This window comes from Balaenoptera borealis (genome assembly GCF_965194805.1).
Source record: "Balaenoptera borealis genome assembly, chromosome: 14".
NCBI classification, from domain to species: Eukaryota; Metazoa; Chordata; class Mammalia; order Artiodactyla; family Balaenopteridae; genus Balaenoptera; species Balaenoptera borealis.
The window spans coordinates 78,844,149-78,864,583 of NC_138875.1; the positions used below are offsets into that span (position 1 = coordinate 78,844,149).

Sequence of the window (20,435 nt, forward strand, 5' to 3'; positions counted from 1 at the left end):
CATGTGTCTCAGCTTTAAGAAATAAAACATGCAGTTAAAAAAAAGAGTTAAAAAAAAAGTTAAAACCCTCCTGCAGCTCCCATTCTCTCCGCCCTCTCCTCCCTGCCTCTGGAGAGAATCCTTGTCCTCTTCATCATTCTTGTACCTACTTTGATACTTTTGTTACATATTATTCATCCATGTATATCGAAATGTATCCAGTACTCTTTGTAGTCACTTGTGCTTTATATGAATGGGGTACTAGATGCAGCCTTCTGTAACATGCGTTATTCTTGCGACACTGAGTTTCTCAGATATTCGTGTTGACAAGAATAGCTTTGGTTCATTTATTTTTCGGTACCATGTGGTGGCCTATTCTCCTGTTGATAACTTTTGTTGTTTCCTTATCACCAGTGTTGCAATGAACTTTCTTCCACCTAATTTCTCAAGAAGTTTCTCCTAAGAGTGAACTGCTGTATCATAGAATGTTCATTTTCGACATCACAGTCAAGTTTTCATGATATTTTTAAGTCCAGTGGACATAAAAATGAAATGTATAACATTTTGCCTATGTTTTGTTAATTAAAGTGGATCAGAAATAGGAACCATAAAGATGACAATGATGAAGATTACAAAATTGGGGTTAGGATTCGGACTGGTGTAAAAAGGTTGTAGATATTATAATTGGAAATTTTTTCTCAGCATTTTGCGTTATTATTTAGTCATAGTAAAGCACATATATAAATGCCCACATAGGATGACTCTCCTGGTTTGTCCAAAACTTAAGGGTTTTCTAGGACGTGGGACTTTCAGTGTTAAAACAGGAGTGTCCCAGGCAAATGAACGTTTGGACACTCTATCCCCTATTTGATCACATTTGTTCTTTTTGGTGTGGTCCTGACAGCGTATGAAAACAAATGCACTCACAGAATTAAGATGAGACAATAATTCTGAGACAAAAGAAGTAAAAGGGAATGTAAAAGTTGGGTAAAAAGAAAAATCAGTAGTTTCAACCTCAGTACTGTTCCCAGACACTGGGATCATGGAAAATTACCTGGATGCTTGTTGAAAACACCGGTTTACAGGCTCCTCTGCATTTTCCTGCCTCACCCAGAGGTTCTCAGTCTTCAGGGAGCATCAGAATTACCTAGAAGGATGTTAAAACACAGATTGCTGGGACCCACCCCAGAGTTTCAGATTCAGAATTTGCATTTTTAACAAGTCCCCAAGCAGTGAAAATGCTGCTGTTTCAGGACCACAGTTTGAAGAAACACGGGACTGAAGATTCAGATGAAGGTTTTTGTGGTTCACATGGAACTTCTCTCTCAAGACCTCCCCAGGCAGGATGGATCCATGGTCTTACTGTGCTTCTTCCCAAGTGGAAACTACCACCATTGCAGCACTTTTTCCACACCAGGTTGAAATGATTTGTTTAAACATCAACCTGCCTCTTCTGTGAGCTGTTCAAGGGCGGCTTTTACCTTTCTAAGTGTGTCCCAACCCCAAATGCAATGCTGGGACAGGGGCGGTGATCAATAAGTCTTTTTGGTTGAATAAATCAAGAATTGGAAGGTGGCTGAGAGTAATTTCTGAATAATGCCAATGATGGTGATTCCAAATGATGATGAAGAGGAGGAGGATGGGGTTGGGTCACACTAGCCCCATCGGCCTGACTGACCCACTATGTGTTGAGGACCCTTTTGCAGAAGGCTGAGGACAAGCTGTCTCCTCTGGGAACTGGGGCAAACGCCTATTACTAACGTATCCCCTGAGTTGAATCTGCCACCAGGATTCTGGCATCTCAGTAGAGGTCCATCTGTGTATCCTGACTCAATCCCTCTATGACCTAATGTTTCACTTCTACAGAAAGGTGGGGATAGGGTTTGATTAAAATAATTTGTTCCTGTGGTATGCTTTAGCAGAATGTTGAGATATCTCCTCTTTTGGCCTCTACTTGTCCCAGATTTCCACCATTAGAGTTTCATTCCTTTGGGTTTGTCTCTTGTGAGTGATGGGAACGTTCTCTAATCTTCCTAGACTGGTTTGATGCCCTCACTATATTAGGAGGATCTCAAGGAATATATCTCATTTACCATTTTGTCCTTAATGCTTAGCACAGTCTTTGGCACATAATAGCTGCTCAAGAAATGTTCGTTGAATGAATGAATGAATGGATTCTCGGACACCAACAGCAGTCAAGGCTGGAGAGGGTGGTGGAGTGGTGGAAAGAGCTCTGAGCTAGGAGTCCTCTAGGCTTGGCTGTCACTGCCTCACTCTGCAAGTAGGGCAAGTCCTTTCCCTGGATCTTGGTTCTCTCGTGGGAACAGTGAGAGTATAGATAGAGGGTCTTATCTGATCTCTACCTATTTCATTCATACCACAGCCATTATGTTCCAGCCTCTGGGCTTTTCACTTTCTTTAAAAAGCCAGGTATCTTCCTACCTCAGGGCCTTTGCACATTCTGTTTCCACTGCGTGGATTACTTTCACCCCCTTTCCGTGGAGATTTTCTTGGTTTCGTTGAAGTCTTCCCCTGTCATCTCCTCAGAGAGGATGGGCTTGTACCTCCCCAACTAAAGTTGTTCTGTATCTGAACAAGGAATGATTGCAACTTGCATCTTTTTCTTTGCTTGTCTTCTCTACATCCGAGCTTTCTGGTAGTCTGCAGATTCCTGGAGAGCATGGGATGGTGCGAATCCCGGACACCTAACACCATACCCATTAATTTGTTGAACTGAGGCAGAAGTCAGAGCAGAGGTTGTGTCCTTCCGGGGAAGGCCAGCAGATGGCGCCACAGACCGGGAGAAAGCGAAGCGGCGCGGTGGGCGGGCCTCCCGCGGGGCGGCCTCACCTGCCCACCCCGTACCCCGCGGAAGCCGAGAGCCCGGGCCCTGGCGTCACCTGGGCAATTGGGAAAGCTGCACCCGGAGCCACGGGGAGGGGAGATGAAAGGCGGGTGGCGGGCGTGGGCCGCCTGCAGCGCCAGGTGAGAGCTGGAAGCCCCACCCCGCGCCTGGGGACCAGGTGAGTCAGGCTCCCTGGCCCCGCGGGTGGAGGGAGGTGGCCAGGCTCGGAACCTGGAGGCTTGTGGTCCTTGGCTCTCTACCCCGCTGGGTGACTCAGCTCAAGTTCCGCCCAAACGTTCTTGGTCTCCGTCAAACCCCTGAGGTGCTTTCCTGTGGTTCTGAGAAATAACTTTCATTCATGAAGCAGTGTATTGTGTGCATTTACTCTTCGAGCCTCAGGATAGTTCTCTGAAGTCAGTAGTTTGCTTACCTCCGTTTCACAGAGGCAGGAGAGAGGACCAGAGAGGTGAGGTCAGTTGCTCAGGGTCACACAGCACCCACTCAGCAAGTTGCAGACTAGAGATCTGAACCCAGGTCTGCCTCCAGAAGCCGAGCTCTGACCAGGTTTCTCCCCTTGCTTGCCCACAAGGTTCTGACCTTCTGAGGGACAGAGCCTAATTTTTTTCCCCCTCTGTTCTAAACCAATGTATTGATATTTCAAAATTAAAAAAAAAAAAACATATATCCACTCTTTCTTAAAATTCTTTTCCCATATAGGTCATTACAGAGTATTGAGAAGAGCTCCCTGTGCTATACAGTAGGTCCTTATTAGTTATCTATTTTATATATAGTAGTGTGTATATGTCAATCCCAATCTCCCAGTTTATCCCTCCCCCGCTTCCCCCCCGGTAACCATAAGTTTGTTATCTACATCTGTGGCTCTATTTCTGTTCCATAAATACGTTCATTTGTACCATTTTTTTAGATCCCAAATAACACCCTATTTTTAATTGAATTACTTTTTATTTACTTTCATTGCCCCGGCCTCTTTCACACCCGCTGGCCCGGCTTGCTCTGCAGGCCCAGGGCATTGAGACCCACAGAATCTGGCCAGCCTGGAGCAATCGAGGGGTCCGCTCTTTAGACAGCTGTGTGTATGTCTTGTGTCTATGACTTGACTTTATTGTCCTTTTAGGGGCAGGAGCCGAGTCTCCTGTACCCCCCACCGTGTCAGGCATGGGACCAGGAACACAGTAGGCATCTAATAAGTCCCACCTGAGACCTTGCTTGACCTTCAGCTCCTGGGGGGCATTGGGGATGGGATCCCCTCTGCCCCTGCCGTTTGCTCTTCCCACATGGGCATCCAGGGAAGACCATGGTGGGCACCTCCAGCCTCCCCCTGGTGCTCCTGCTAATAGAATCTCATCACTTGTGGGAAACAAGGGGGGGTGTCTAGTCTGCAGGGGAGGTGGGCGCAGCCCCAGGGGATGAACCACCTTCACCTTGAGGCCCTAAGTAGTCATGGTAAACCCATTCCCTTTGCCTGGGCTTCCTTGGCTTCTGGGAAGCCGCGTGACGCAGCTCTGGCCCGTGGGACCCCCGCTGGCAGCTCTGGGGGGGGGGGGCTCCAGGAACCGTCCTACCCCTCCCCTCCCCACTGCTTTTGGAGGCTGGCAGGTGAGGGCCATCGTGGAGCTGAGTCCAGGAACTGAGGTCTAGAGAGTTCAGTGACATCGATCCAGAACCTTGGCCTCCCTGGGCTCCCAAACAGCCCCGGCAGCCGGCTCTGTCTCGTTAGTTGGGAAGTTAAACCCGGTTGTTTAAGGCGAGCTAGTCTGTTACCTGCAGCTGAGCACATCCTAACCAATACAGCTCTTCCCAGCGCGGGTCCGTTCCCCGTTTGAAGACAGAAGGAAAGCCCGAGGCCCCGGGTTTCTTTCATCACTTTTTTCTCCCTTGACTTCAAGGTGCCCAATGCTAATACCTCCCAGGGTTTATTACCACTAGTAACAAGCACATTGATAAAGGCTAACATTTTTTAACACTTCCTCTGTGTTAGTACTTTATGTGGGTTGTTTAATGCTCACATAATCCCATGACGTGAATCCTAGAACATTTTTACAGATGAGAAAGTTTGGGACTCAGGGCAGTTCTGTAGCTTGATGGTTGACAGCTTGGTCCTGTTTCCTGAAGCAGACAGATCCTGTTCCCCTTGCAAATCGGCCTCCCTCACGTCCAGACGCCCCAGCTCATCCCTTTATCCCCATTTTTCTCAGTGTGTGATTCTGGCGCACAGTAGGTGCGTGATAGCGACAAGGTGTGCTGCTCGCCCCCTGCTGTCCTGCACCACCAGCCACTCACCACCCAGGCCACGCTGAGTATCCCGTGTGTTTAGAGAGGCCTGCGTGTGTGAGCATACATGTACGGTGTGTGTGTGAGTGTCTGAGTGTGTGTTGGGGAGTGGGTGGTAGAGTTGGAGAATATGGGCCTTGTCCTCAGTAAAAATAACAAGTCCCATTTATCAAGGGCTCACTAAGTCCCAGGTCCTGTGCTTTACATAGTTTTGTTCAAGGCCTGCAGTAGTTCTGGGGAGTTTTTCAAAAACTCAAGCCTCTGGGAAATCACATGATTTGCTCAAAGTCACCCAAGTGGATGGGGACCCAGGTCTGTGTGTCTAGAGCCTCTGTCTCAGCCTTGAGCCGAGAAGGTCGGCGTGTCCTTAACCAGAGGGAGGTTCCCTGCTCTGTAGGGAAGCTTCACTGGGCAGGAGATACCTGAGCTGGGCCCTGAAGGATGTGCAGGACTCCCAGAGCAGGGGAGGGAACGCATTCCGAGTGGAGGGAAGGGCTTGGGCAAACTTGTGCAGATGGCACAGTGTATGTTTCGTTGGGAAATGGGGATTATAATTTAAAAAAACCAGACCAGCTGGTATTGATTAGAATGGTGGCTTAGGTCCCGTGAGGCCTCTGGCTTCTGAAGGGCACTGCCCAGATGAGTGCCCATTCTACTGGCTCCTCTCAAGAGAACGTTTATTCTGCTGCTGGCAACAGAGCTGATGGCCCCCCCGGGAGAGTGGAGGTGAGAAAGGCAGTTGTTAATGCCTCGGTGTTGATTTCCTTCAATTAGAATTCACTGAGCACCTACCTTGCGCCAGGAACAGACCCTGCCTTTGGAAGACTCACAATTCGGTGGGGAGGATGGGCCTGAAAATGACCCCCGTGTCAATTTCATCAGCCGCCATGCCCTACAGCGACCCCTTGTGTATGCTTTACAAACATTTATTTCATTTAATCCTCAAAGCAGCCTTGCTGGTAGGTATCCTCTCTCGCTTTAACTCAGGAGGACAGCGTGGGTCAGAGCAGTCACGTGACTCAATCAAGCACCTGCAGAGAGTTAGTTGCCGAGGCGCTGGGACGCTGCACGGGTCTTTGGGGTTCTAAAGTTCAAATTCTTTCAGTTACCTCCTTCTGCCTTCATATCATGATAACCCAGGCACGTGGGCTTTCAAAGGACGCCCGCAATCTGGGCCATAAAAAAAATTGCTGGGAGAAGGATTGTGCTGGCTGATTTCAAGCTAAGGACAGTTCTACTACTGACTCACAAAACCCGACTCTTTAACTATCTGAGTCCAGCACGCTTCTGGATCACCTTTCAGATTGGGCGGTAGGCCAACCACGCTGGTTATTACAACTGCAAGAGGACCCTGCACATCCTGGGCCCTGGATGGCTTACTGAGCGTTACTTGACGAGCCGAATCTGTGAAATGGGTCTGGCCATAGCTTGCCTTCCGTGTCTACAGCTCTGGGCTCTGCATCTGCGGGGAGGCTGAGGCCCAGGTTTGCAGCAGGTAGATTTCTTCCCCTTCTTTGGGTCACTGTGGGGAATGAGGCTGGGCTGGGTGGGGCTGTCTCTCTGCTCCTGGCTTCCCTTCCACCCTCAAAAGCTTTCACGGTGATTAGTTCCCCTCATGGAGGGATCTTGTTACGGTTCCACCAGGAGGGCCTCTGAAACTCCTACCTGAGATAAGAAGGTTGCGTCTCGGTTAATCTCCCAGCTTAGAGGCCACGTTTTAATATTTAAGAAAAGGTTTCCAGGCTCAGGGCCGGGTGGAGGGAGCGGTACGCGGGACCTGGCCTAGTGGGTTTTGAATGCGTGTATCGTTAGAGGCCCTTTCTGCTCATCAAGCCTGTGGGGCCTGGTGTCCCCTGAGTCATTTCTTTAGGTTGGATTTCACTGGTACCTGGACCGGGGGGCCTGACGGGGCGTTGTATTTATGGAGAAGCCCAGCTGGACTCGGGTTGTGTGCTTGGAAGTAGCACCAAGTCCAAGGATGGGCCAGTGTCTGACCCTGCTTCCAGCCCAAATGACTTCAGGCCTGTGTCTCTTCACTGTCTTCCTTCTCCCTCAGCTGGCATACTCCTGGCAGGACCCATCGGGAGTAGAAATTCGAGAAGGGAACCAGCCCTGAGTGAGCACCACGTGCATGCATCCTGAGTGAGTAAGCCTGGCCATCTGGCTGAGCTGGGTTTGAATCTGTCTTCACTCCTTTCATGCTGTGTGTTCCTGGGCAAGTCACTTAACTGCTCTGAGCCTTAATTGTCTCCTTTGTGAAGTGGGTGATGTACTATCTACTTCACATGGCCATTTTGAGACCTTAACAAGCTCTTAAAGTGCCTGGACCTGGAGGAGATTAGTTTTTTTGTCTTTTAAAAATAAATTAGTTGAAGAAATATGTATTCACTGTAACACTTGCTGGTTGGAACTCAGACCTGTAGTCACTACTTTTGTTTTGTTAAGGCCCTGAAGTGAGAAGGCAGGAGAAATAGCCAGAGACCTACAGGCCTGGTTCCTGAATTTTTCTAGCTTTGCCCAGAATAGTTAAAACTCTGAAAGGTCAATGAAGGTGCTGTGGGTGTTTCCCACATTCATAGAGGAAAACGGATTTTCAGTCAATGATATGAAAATAATTGGCCAGAATAAATTACACGAGTTTTACCAAACTCAGGTCTGCTCACCCGGAAGCAGTAAAGCCCATCTCCTGACACCTGGCTGTGGTGAAGGAAAGTACAGCTTTATTGTAAAGGTGCCAGTAGAAGGAGGACAGGTGGTTGTGCCCCAAAACCCTGAGCTCCCTTAAGGCTTTCAGCAAAGCATTTTTTTTTTAATGATTGCTTATTTATTTATTTATTTATTTATTTTATTTTTGGCTGTGTTGGGTCTTCGATGCTGTGCACGGGCTTCCTCTAGTTGCAGCAAGCGGAGGCTACTCTTCGTTGTGGTGCGCAGGCTTCTCATTGCAGTGGCTTCTCTTGTTGCGGAGCACGGGCTCTAGGTGCGTGGGCTTCAGTAGTTGTGGCTCGTGGGCTCAGTACTTGTGGCTCACAGGCTCTAGAGCGCAGGCTCAGTAGTTGTGGCACATGGGCTTAGTTGCTCCGTGGCATGTGGGATCTTCCCGGACCAGGGCTCGAACCTGTATTCCCTGCATTGGCAGGCAGATTCTTATCCACTGCGCCACCAGGGAAGCCCCTCAGCAAAACATTTTAAAAGCCAGGTGAGGGAGGTTCTTCCCAGGGTACGTGATCAGCTCGTGCACAATTCTGACTGGTTGACGGTGATCAATCCTTAGGTGCCAGAAGGTTGGGGCTACGTGCTCGTGATCATCACGTAGTTAATTTCTTCCATTTGGTGGTGGTTTTAGGAGCTGAAAAACAACTCAGGGAATGTGCATCTGATACTGTTATCCAGGGACTTCAGGGAGGAGCTAAAGCAGAGGAGATGGGGGAAGGGTCTGTCCCAGGAAGGCCCCATAGCGTCCTGCTCGGTTACGCTCAAGTTATACCACCTAAGAGTTCCCCCCAAATAACCTTTGATTAAGAAGACTATTGCATGCAATGTAATATTGCAAAATAAAAGTTTTATTTTTGCATTAGAAAAAAGCACACAAAAATATGACTGTACATTTTGTTTCTTCTTCAGTGTAAAGTTGCCACCTCTTCTTAATTGGGAAAGATGGTCTTATACTCTGTGACGGTGTCCTTTTTATTTTTCCCGTGGTGATTAGAAAATGCCCTTTCTCTTTGAAATGATAGCGGTGATGGTTTTTAGTTTTTGGAACTTATTGGTGAATAGGCAATATACGTACAGAGTTCAAAGGACTCCAAAGGTAAACAGTTCAAGTGAATCTCCCTTCCTCCCTCCCTGACTCTCATGATCAGTATCTCTCCCTGAAGAAGACAGCTTCTTATAAATTACTCCCGACCTAGTCTAGACCATGCATTCTCATGGGAAAAGGGTAACATCATCCCTAAGGGGGCAAAAATTGGTTCTTTGGCAGAGCAGTGAGGGTGGGGGTTAAAAAGATCTTAGATGCTATTTACATTTTCAAATTGTGTACATAGTGCCACTTTGTGTCCTATTTTGGTTTGCTTGGGGCCCAATCATTGGCCGTGCACCAAGTGTAACATTGTTCCTCTGGGAAAGTGGGATCTACTTTATGATAACATGATTGCATCCGTCTTTGAGGCCATCTCTGAGGTCCTTACAATGAGCTGTGTTCTGCAGTGGGTGTGGCTGCACCTGATTTCCCTCTCTTGTTGCCTTCAGGCATGTTTGTGAGCAGGCTGTGGGCTCGGTGGTCAAGGAACCGCCTGGACCTCAAAATCAGACCTAGAAATGTGTATTTGCTGATAATAATGCTCATTAAAGATGGCATGTGAAGGCAGCCCAGCCTCCACTTATGTCCTGCGCCTATGCAGACATCACTAATCAATCATTGCACACTTTCCTGTGAGCTCAGACAGGACTTCAGAATCCTACTCAATGTAGTGTTCTCAGGTTAGGGTAAGGGAGGTGAAATGCACTGACAGCACTACTGTAATACCACAGTACGTTGGTTCCCAGGCTTTGTTTTTTGTGCGTGTTTTGTTGTTTTTATTTTATTGAAGTGTAGTTAATTTACAGTGTTGTGTTAGTTTCAGGTGGACAACAAAGTGATTCAGATACACACATACACACACACACACACACACACACACACATACATATATATGTGTGTGTGTATATATGCCTTTTCAGATTTTTTTCCATTATAGGTTATTACAAGATATTGAGTATAGTTCCCTGTGCTATACAGTAGGTCCTTGTTGTTTACCTGTTTTATATATGGTATTGTGTATATGCTAATCCCAAACTCCTAATTTAGCTCCCTGCCCCCACTATTTCCTTTGGTAACCATCAGTTTGTTTTCTATGTCTGTGAGTCTGTTTCTGTTTTGTAAATAAATTCATCTGTATCATTTTTTTAGATTCCACATATAAGTGATATCATATGATATTTGTCTTTCTCTTTGTGACTTACTTCATTTAATATGATAATCTCTAGGTCCATCCATGTTGCTGCAAACGGCATTATTTCATTCTTTTTTATGCCTGAGTAATATTCCATTGTGTATATATGCCACATCTTCTTGATACATTCATCTATCGATGGACATTTAGGTTGCTTCCATGTCTTGGCTATTGTAAATAGTACTGCTGTGAACATCAGGGTGCATTGCATGTATCTTTTCAAATTACAGTTTTCTCCAGATTTATACCCAGTAGTGGGATTGCTGGATCATATGGTAGTTCTATTTTTAGTTTTCTAAGTAATCTCCATACTGTTTTCCATTGTGGCTGCCCCAATTTATATTACCACCAACAGTAAAGGAAGGTTCCCTTTTCTCCACACCCTCTCCAGCATTTATTATTTGTAGACTTTTTAAGGATGGCCATTCTGACTGGTTTGCGGTGATACCTCATTGTAGTTTTGATTTGCATTTCTCTAGTAATTAGCAATGATGAGCATCTTTTCATGTGTCTGTTGTCCATCTGTATGTCTTCTTTGGAGAAATGTGTATTTAGGTCGTCTGCCCATTTTTGATTAGTTTTGTTTTTTTTTTGATATTAGGCTGTATGAGCTGTTTGTATATTTTAGAAATTAATCCCTTGTCAGTCACATCATTTGCAAATATTTTCTCCCAGTCTGTAGGGTGTCATTTCATTTTGTTTATGGTTTTCCTTTGCTGTGCAAAAGCTTTTATGTTTAATTAGGTTCCATTTGTTTATTTTTGTCTTTATTTCCATTACTCTAGGAGATGAACCCAAAAAAAATTTTGCTGTGATTTATGTCAAACAGTGTTCTGCTTATGTTTTCCTCTAGGAGTTTGATAGTATCCAGTCTTACATTTAGGTCTTTAATCCATTTTGAGTTTATTTTTATATATGGTGTTAGAGAATGTTCTAATTTTACTTTTTACATGTAGCTGTCCAGTTTTCCCAGCACCACTTATTGAAGAGACTGTCTTTCCTCCATTGTATATTCTTGCCTCCTTTGTTGTGGATTAATTTTCCCAGCACCACTCATTGAAGAGACTGTCTTTCTTCCATTGTATATTCTTGCCTCCTTTGTTGTGGATTAATTGACCACAGTGTGTAGGTTTATTTCTGGGCTTCCTATCCTGTTCCATTGATCTATATGGCTGTTTTTGTGCCAATATCATACTGTTTTGATTACTGTAGCTTTGTAGTGTAGCCTGAAGTCAGGGAGCATGATTCCTCCAGCTCAGTTCTTCTTTCTCAAGATTGTTTTGGCTATTCAGGGTCTTTTGTGTTTCCATACAAATTAAACATTTTTTGTTCTAATTCTGTGAAAAATGCTATTGGTAATTTGATAGGGATTGCATTGAATCTGTAGATTGCCTTGGGTAGTATAGTCATTTTCACAATATTGATTCTTCCAATCCAAGAACATGGTATATCTCTCCATCTGTTTGTGTCATCTTCAATTTCTTTCATCAGCATCTTATAGTTTTGGGAGTACAGGTCTTTTGCCTACTTAGGTAGGTTTATTCCTAGGTATTTTATTCTTTTTGATGCAATGGTAAGTGGAATCGTTCCCTTAATTTCTATTTCTGATATTTTCTTGATAGTGTATAGAAATGAAACAGATTTCTCTATATTAAGTTTGTATCCAGTAACTTTACTGAATTCATTGATGTGCTGTTGTAGTTTTCTGGTTGTTTCTTTAGGATTTTCTATGTATAGCATCATGTCGCTTGCAAACAGTGACAGTTTTACTTCTTCTTTTCCAGTTTGGATTCCTTTTGTTTCTTTTTCTTCTCTGATTGCTGTGGCTAGGACTTCCAAAACTATGTTGAATAAAAGTGGCGAGAGTGGGCATCCTTGACTTGTTTGTGATCTTAGAGGAAATGCTTTCAGCTTTTCACCATTGAGAATGATGTTAGCTGTGGGTTTGTCATATATGGCCTTTATTATGTTGAGGTAGGTTCCCTCTATGACCACTTTCTGAAAAAATTTTTATCATAAATGGATGCTGAATTTTGCTTTTTCTGCATTTATTGAGATGATCATATGGTTTTTATTCTTCAGTTTGTTGATGCGGTGTATCACATTGATTGATTTGAGGATACTGAAAAATCCTTGCATCCCTAGGATAAATCCCACTTGATCATGATGTATGATCTTTATAATGTATTGTTGGAGTCAGTTTGCTAGTATCTTTTTTTTTTTTTTTATGGCTGTGCTGGGTCTTCGTGGCTGCGCATGGGCTTTCTCTAGTTGCGGTGAGCAAGGGCTACTCTTCGTTGCGGTGCGCAGGCTTCTCACTGCAAGTACGGGCTCTAGGTGCGCAGGCTTCATTAGCTGTGGCATGCGGGCTCAGTAGTTGTGGCTCGCAGGCTCTAGAGCGCAGGCTCAGGAGTTGTGGCGCACTGGCTTAGTTGCTCCACGGCATGTGGGATCTTCCCAGACCAGGGCTCAAACCCGTGTCCCCTGCGCTGGTAGGCAGATTCTTAACCACTGCACCACCAGGGAAGTCCTAGTTTGCTAGTATCTCGTTGAGAATTTTTGCATCTATGTTCATCACTGATACTGGCCTCTAATTTTCTTTTTTTTGTGATATCTTGTCTAGTTTTGGTATCAGGGTGATGGTGGCCTCATAGAATGAGTCTGGAACTGTTCCTTTCTCTGTGATTTTTTGGAATAGTTTCAGAAGGATAGGTGTTAACTCTAAATGTTTGGTAGAATTCAACTGTGAATGCACTTTGTCCTGGACTATTGCTTGTTGGGAGTTTTTATTTATTTATTTATTTTATTTTATTTTATTTTTTTAACATCTTTATTGGAGTATAATTGCTTTACAATGGTGTGTTAGTTTCTGCTTTATAACAAAGTGAATCAGTTATACATATACATATGTTCCCATATCTCTTCCCTCTTGCATCTCCCTCCTTCCCACCCTCCCTATCCCACCCCTCTAGGTGGTCACAAAGCACCGAGCTGATCTCCCTGTGCTATGCGGTTGCTTCCCACTAGCTATCTATTTTACGTTTGGTAGTGTATATATGTCCATGCCACTCTCTCACTTTGTCCCAGCTTACCCTTCCCCCTCCCCATATCCTCAAGTCCATTCTCTAGTAGGTCTGTGTCTTTATTCCTGTCTTGCCACTAGGTTCTTCATGACTTTTTTTTTCCCCTTAGATTCCATATATATGTGTTAGCATACTGTATTTGTTTTTCTCTTTCTGACTTACTTCACTCTGTATGACAGACTCTAACTCCGTCCACCTCGCTACAAATAACTCAATTTCGTTTCTTTTTATGGCTGAGTAATATTCCATTGTATATATGTGCCACATCTTCTTTATCCATTCATCCGATAATGGACAATTAGGTTGCTTCCATGTCCTGGCTATTGTAAATAGAGCTGCAATGAACATTTTGGTACTCTTTTTGAATTATGGTTTTCTCAGGGTATATGCCCAGTAGTGGAATTGCTGGGTCGTACGGTAGTTCTATTTTTAGTTTTTTAAGGAACCTCCATACTGTTCTCCATAGTGGCTGTATCAATTTACATTCCCACCAACAGTGCAAGAGTGTTCCCTTTTGTCCACACCCTCTCCAGCATTTACTGTTTGTAGATTTTTTGATGATGGCCACTCTGACCGGTGTGAGATGATATCTCATTGTAGTTTTGATTTGCATTTCTCTAATGATTAATGATGTTGAGCATTCTTTCATGTGTTTGTTGGCAATCTGTATATCTTCTTTGGAGAAATGTCTATTTAAGTCTTTTGTCCATTTTTGGATTGGGTTGTTTGTTTTTTTGTTATTGAGCTGCATGAGCTGCTTGTAAATTTTGGAGATTAATCCTTTGTCAGTTGCTTCATTTGCAAATATTTTCTCCCATTCTGAGGGTTGTCTTTTCGTCTTGTTTATGGTTTCCTTTGCTGTGCAAAAGCTTTTAAGTTTCACTAGGTCCCATTTGTTTATTTTCGTTTTTATTTCCATTTCTCTAGGAGCTGGGTCAAAAAGGATCTTGCTGTGATTTACATCATAGAGTGTTCTGCCTATGTTTTCCTCTAAGAGTTTGATAGTGTCTGGCCTTACATTTAGGTCTTTAATCCATTTTGAGTTTATTTTTGTGTATGGTGTTAGGGCGTGTTCTAATTTCATACTTTTACATGTACCTGTCCAGTTTTCCCAGCACCACTTATTGAAGAGGCTGTCTTTTCTCCACTGTATATGCTTGACTCCTTTATCAAAGATAAGGTGACCATATGTGCGTCGGTTTATCTCTGGGCTTTCTATCCTGTTCCATTGATCTATATTTCTGTTTTTGTGCCAGTACCATACTGTCTTGATTACCGTAGCTTTGTAGTATAGTCTGAAGTCAGGGAGCCTGATTCCTCCAGCTCCATTTTTCGTTCTCAAGATTGCTTTGGCTATTCGGGGTCTTTTGTGTTTCCTTACAAATTGTGAAATTTTTTGTTCTAGTTCTGTGAAAAATGCCAGTGGTAGTTTGATAGGGATTGCATTGAATCTGTAGATTGCTTTGGGTAGTAGAGTCATTTTCACAATGTTGATTCTTCCAATCCAAGAACATGGTATATCTCTCCATCTATTTGTATCATCTTTAATTTCTTTCATCAGTGTCGTATAATTTTCTGCATACAGGTCTTTTGTCTCCTTAGGTAGGTTTATTCCTAGATATTTTATTCTATTTGTTGCAGTGGTATATGGGAGTATTTTCTTAATTTCACTTTCAGATTTTTCATCATTAGTGTATAGGAATGCAAGAGATTTCTGTGCATTAATTTTGTATCCTGCTACTTTACCAAATTCCTTGATTAGCTCTAGTAGTTTTCTGGTAGCATCTTTAGGATTCTCTATGTATAGTATCATGTCATCTGCAAACAGTGACAGCTTTACTTCTTCTTTTCCTATTTGGATTCCTTTTATTTCTTTTTCTTCTCTGATTGCTGTGGCTAAAACTTCCAAAACTATGTTGAATAATAGTGGTGAGAGTGGGCAACCTTGTCTTTTTCCTGATCTTAGTGGAAATGGTTTCAGTTTTTCACCACTGAGGATGATGTTGGCTGTGGGTTTGTCATATATGGCCTTTATTATGTTGAGGAAAGCTCCATCTGTGCCTACTTTCTGCAGGGCTTTTATCATAAATGGGTGTTGAATTTTGTCGAAAGCTTTCTTTGCATCTATTGAGCTGATCATATAGTTTTTCTCCTTCAATTTGTTAATATGGTGTATCACGTTGATTGATTTGCGTATATTAAACAATCCTTGCATTCCTGGAATAAACCCCACTTGATCATGGTGTATGATCCTTTTAATGTGCTGTTGGATTCTGTTTGCTAGTATTTTGTTGAGGATTTTTGCATCTATGTTCATCAGTGATATTGGCCTGTAGTTTTCTTTCTTTGTGACATCTTTGTCTGGTTTTGGTATCAGGGTGATGGTGGCCTTGGAGAATGAGTTGGGGAGTGTTCCTCCCTCTGCAATATTTTGTGAGAGTTTGAGAAGGATAGGTGTTAGCTCTTCTCTAAATGTTTGATAGAATTCACCTGTGAAGCCATCTGGTCCTGGGCTTTTGTTTGTTGGAAGGTTTTTAATCACAGTTTCAATTTCAGTGCTTGTGATTGGTCTGTTCATATTTTCTATTTCTTCCTGGTTCAGTCTCGGCAGTTTGTGCATTTCTAAGAATCTGTCCATGTCTTCCAGGTTGTCCATTTTATTGGCGTAGAGTTGCTTGTAGTAATCTCTCATGATCTTTTGTATTTCTGCAGTGTCAGTGGTTACTTCTCCTTTTTCATTTCTAATTCTATTGATTTGAGTCTTCTCCCTTTTTCTCTTGATGAGTCTGGCTAATGGTTTATCAATTTTGTTTATCTTCTCAAAGAACCAGCTTTTATTTTTATTGATTTTTGCTATTGTTTCCTTCATTTCTTTTTCATTTATTTCTGACCTGATCTTTATGATTTCTTTCCTTCTGCTAGCTTTGGGGTTTTTTTGTTCTTCTTTCTCTAATTGCTTTAGGTGCAAGGTTAGGTTGTTTATTCGAGATGTTTCCTGTTTCTTGAGGTAGGCTTGTATTGCTATAAACTTCCCTCTTAGCACTGCTTTTGCTGCGTCCCATAGGTTTTGGGTCGTCGTATCTCCATTGTCATTTGTTTCTAGGTATTTTTTGATTTCCCCTTTGATTTCTTCAGTGATCACTTCGTTATTAAGTAGTGTATTGTGTAGCCTCCATGTGTTTGTATTTTTTACACATCTTTTCCTGTAATTGATATCTAGTCTCATAGCGTTGTGGTCGGAAAAGATACTTGATATGATTTCAATTTTCTTAAATTTACCAAGGCTTGATTTGTGACCCAAGATATGATCTATCCTGGAGAATGTTCCATGCGCACTTGAGAAGAATGTGTATTTTGTTGTTTTTGGGTGGAATGTCCTATAAATATCAATTAAGTCCATCTTGTTTAATGTATCATTTAAAGCTTGTGTTTCCTTATTTATTTTCATTTTGGATGATCTGTCCATTGGTGAAAGTGGGGTGTTAAAGTCCCCTACTATGATTGTGTTGCTGTCGATTTCCCCTTTTATGGCTGTTAGTATTTGCCTTATGTATTGAGGTGCTCCTATGTTGGGTGCATAGATATTTACAATTGTTATACCTTCCTCTTGGATCGATCCCTTGATCATTATATAGTGTCCTTCTTTGTCTCTTATAATATTCTTTATTTTAAAGTCTATTTTGTCTGATATGAGAATTGCTACTCCAGCTTTCTTTTGATTCCCATTTGCATGGAATATCTTTTTCCATCCCCTCACTTTCAGTCTGTATGTGTCTCTAGGTCTGAAGTGGGTCTCTTGTAGACAGCATATATATGGGTCTTGTTTTTGTATCCATTCAGCCAGTCTGTGTCTTTTGGTGGGAGCATTTAATCCATTTACATTCAAGGTAATTATCGATATGTATGTTCCTATTCCCATTTTCTTAAATGTTTTGGGTTTGTTATTGTAGGTGTTTTCCTTCTCTTGTGTTTCTTGCCTAGAGAAGTTCCTTTAGCATTTGTTGTAAAGCTGGTTTGGTGGTGCTGAACTCTCTCAGCTTTTGCTTGTCTGTAAAGGTTTTAATTTCTCCATCACATCTGAATGAGATCCTTGCTGGGTAGAGTAATCTTGGTTGTAGGTTTTTCTCCTTCATCACTTTAAGTATATCCTGCCACTCCCTTCTGGCTTGCAGAGTTTCTGCTGAAAGATCAGATGTTAACCTTATGGGGATTCCCTTGTGTGTTATTTGTTGTTTTTCCCTTGCTGCTTTTAATATGTTTTCTTTATATTTAATTTTTGACAGTTTGATTAATATGTGTCTTGGCGTGTTTCTCCTTGGGTTTATCCTGTATGGGACTCTCTGTGCTTCCAGGACTTGATTAACTATTTCCTTTCCCATATTAGGGAAGTTTTCAACTATAATCTCTTCAAATATTTTCTCAGTCCCTTTCTTTTTCTCTTCTTCTTCTGGGACCCCTATAATTCGAATGTTGGTGCGTTTAATGTTGTCCCAGAGGTCTCTGAGACTGTCCTCAGTTCTTTTCATTCTTTTTTCTTTATTCTGCTCTGCAGTAGTTATTTCCACTATTTTATCTTTCAGGTCACTTATCCGTTCTTCTGCCTCAGTTATTCTGCTATTGATCCCTTCTAGAGTATTTTTAATTTCATTTATTATGGTGTTCATTGTTGCTTGGTTCCTCTTTAGTTCTTCTAGGTCCTTGTTAAATGTTTCTTGCATTTTGTCTGTTCTATCTCCAAGATTTTGCATCATCTTTACTGTCATTATTCTGAATTCTTTTTCAGGTAGACTGCCTATTTCCTCTCCATTTGATTGGTCTGGTGTGTTTTTACCTTGCTCCTTCATCTGCTGTGTGTTTTTCTGTTCTCTCATTTTGCTTATCTTACTGTGTTTGGGGTCTCCTTTTCGCAGGCTGCAGGTTCGTAGTTCCCGTTGTTTTTGGTGTCTGTCCCCAGTGGCTAAGGTTGGTTCAGTGGGTTGTGTAGGCTTCCTGGTGGAGGGGACTAGTGCCTGTGTTCTGGTGGATGAGGCTGGATCTTGTCTTTCTGGTGGGCAGGTCCACGTCTGGTGGTGTGTTTTGGGGTGTCTGTGGCCTTATTATGATTTTAGGCAGCCTCTCTGCTAATGGATGGGGCTGTATTCCTGTCTTGCTAGTTGTTTGGCATAGGGTGTCCAGCACTGTAGCTTGCTGGTCGTTGAGTGAAGCTGGGCCTTGGTGTTGAGATGGAGATCTCTGGGAGATTTTTGCCGTTTGGTATCACGTGGAGCTGGGAGGTCTCTTGTGGACCAGTGTCCTGAAGTTGGCTCTCCCACCTCAGAGGCACAGCCCTGATGCCTGGCTGGAGCACCAAGAGCCTGTCATCCTCACAGCTCAGAATAAAAGGGAGAAAAAATAGAAAGAAAAAAAAGAAAGAGGATAAAATAAAATAAAATAAAATAAAGTAAGATAAAATAAAGTTATTAAAATAAAAAATAATTATTAAGAAAAAAAACTTTTTTAAGTTAAAAAAAAAAAAAAAGACGGACAGAACCCTAGGACAAATGGTGAAAGCAAAGCTATACAGACAAAATCTCACACAGAAGCATGCGCATACACACTCAAAAAGTGAAAAAGGGAAAGAAAAAATATATATCGTTGCTCCCGAAGTCCACCTCCTGAATTTGGGATGATTCATTGTCTATTCAGGTATTCCACAGATGCAGGTACACCAAGTTGATTGTGGAGCTTTAATCCGCTGCTTCTGAGGCTGCTGGGAGAGATTTCCCTTTCTCTTCTTTGTTCACACAGTTCCTGGGATTCAGCTTTGGATTTGGCCCCGCCTCTGCGTGTAGGTCGCCTGAGGGTGTCTGTTCTTCGCTCAGACAGGAGGGGGTTAAAGGAGCAGCTGCTTCGGGGGCTCTGGCTCACTCAGGCCGGTGGGAGGGAGGGGTACGGAGGAGGCGGGGCGAGCCTGCGGCAGCAGAGGCATCATGACGTTGCAACAGCCTGAGGTGCGCTGTGTGTTCTCCCGGGGAAGTTGTCCCTGGATCACGGGACCCTGGCCGTGGCGGGCTGCACAGGCTCCCGGGAGGGGCGGTGTGGAGAGTGACCTGTGCTCGCACACAGGCTTCTTGGTGGCGGCAGCAGCAGCCTTAGCGTCCCATGCCCGTCTCTGGGGTCCGCACTGATAGCCGCGGCTCGCGCCCGTCTCTGGAGCTCATTTAGGTGGCGCTCTGAATCCCCTCTCCTTGCACACCAGGAAACAAAGAGGCAAGAAAAAGTCTCTTGCCTCTTCGGCAGCTCCAGACCTTTTCCCGGACTCCCTCCTGCTAGCTGTGGCGCACTAGCCCCCTTCAGGCTGTGTTCACGCCGCCAACCCCAGTCCTCTCCCTGGTATCTGACCTCCGAAGCCCGAACCTCAGCTCCCAGCCCCCGCCCGCCCCGGCGGGTGAGCAGACAAGCCTCTCGGGCTGGTGAGTGCTGGTCGGCACCGATCCTCTGTGCAGGAATCTCTCCGCTGTGCCCTCCGCACCCCTGCGGCTGCGCTCTCCTCTATGGCTCCGAAGCTTCCCCCCTCTGCCACCCGCAGTCTCTGCCCGCGAAGGGGCTTCCTCATGTGTGGAAACCTTTCCTCCTTCACAGCTCCCTCCCACTGGTACAGGTCCCTTCCCTATTCTTTTGTCTCTGTTATTTCTTTTTTCTTTTGCCCTACCCAGGTACGTGGGGAGACTCTTGCCTTTTGGGAGGTCTGAGGTCTTCTGCCAGCGTTCAGTGGGTGTTCTATAGGAGCAGTTCCACGTGTAGATGTATTTCTGATGTATCTGTGGGGAGGAAGGTGATCTCCGCGTCTTACTCTTCTGCCATCTTCTCCTCTCCCCCGGGAGTTTTTAAATTACTGATTCGATTTCGGTACTGGTAATTGGTCTTTTCATATTTTCTATTTCTTCCTGGTTCAGTCTTGGTAGATTAAACTTTTCTATGAGTTTGTCCATTTCTTCTAGGTTGTCCATTTTATTGGCATATAGTTGCTTATAGTAGTCTCTTATGATCCTTTGTATTTCTGTAGTGTTGGTTGTAAATTCTCCTTTGTCATTCCAATTTTATTGATTTGGGCCCGCTCCCTTTTTTTCCTGATGAGTCTGGCTAAAGATTTATCAATTTTGTTTATCTTTTCAAAGAACCAGCTTTTAGTTTCTCTGATCTTTTCTATTTGTTTTTGTCTCTATTTCATTTATTTCTGCTCTGATCTTTATGATGTTTTTT

The 20,435-nt window shown here is 43.7% G+C and overlaps 1 long non-coding RNA gene across 1 annotated transcript in view; it reads left to right on the plus strand.

Moving 5' to 3' along the window:
• Positions 1-2,877: 2,877 nt before the first annotated feature.
• LOC309611394 overlaps positions 2,878-20,435 on the plus strand; it is a 31,410-nt gene continuing 13,852 nt past the window's right edge. The window contains exons 1-2 of the long non-coding RNA XR_014234506.1: positions 2,878-3,002; positions 7,173-7,258. This is a non-coding gene — a long non-coding RNA (uncharacterized lncRNA). The remainder of the gene's footprint in view (positions 3,003-7,172; positions 7,259-20,435) is intronic.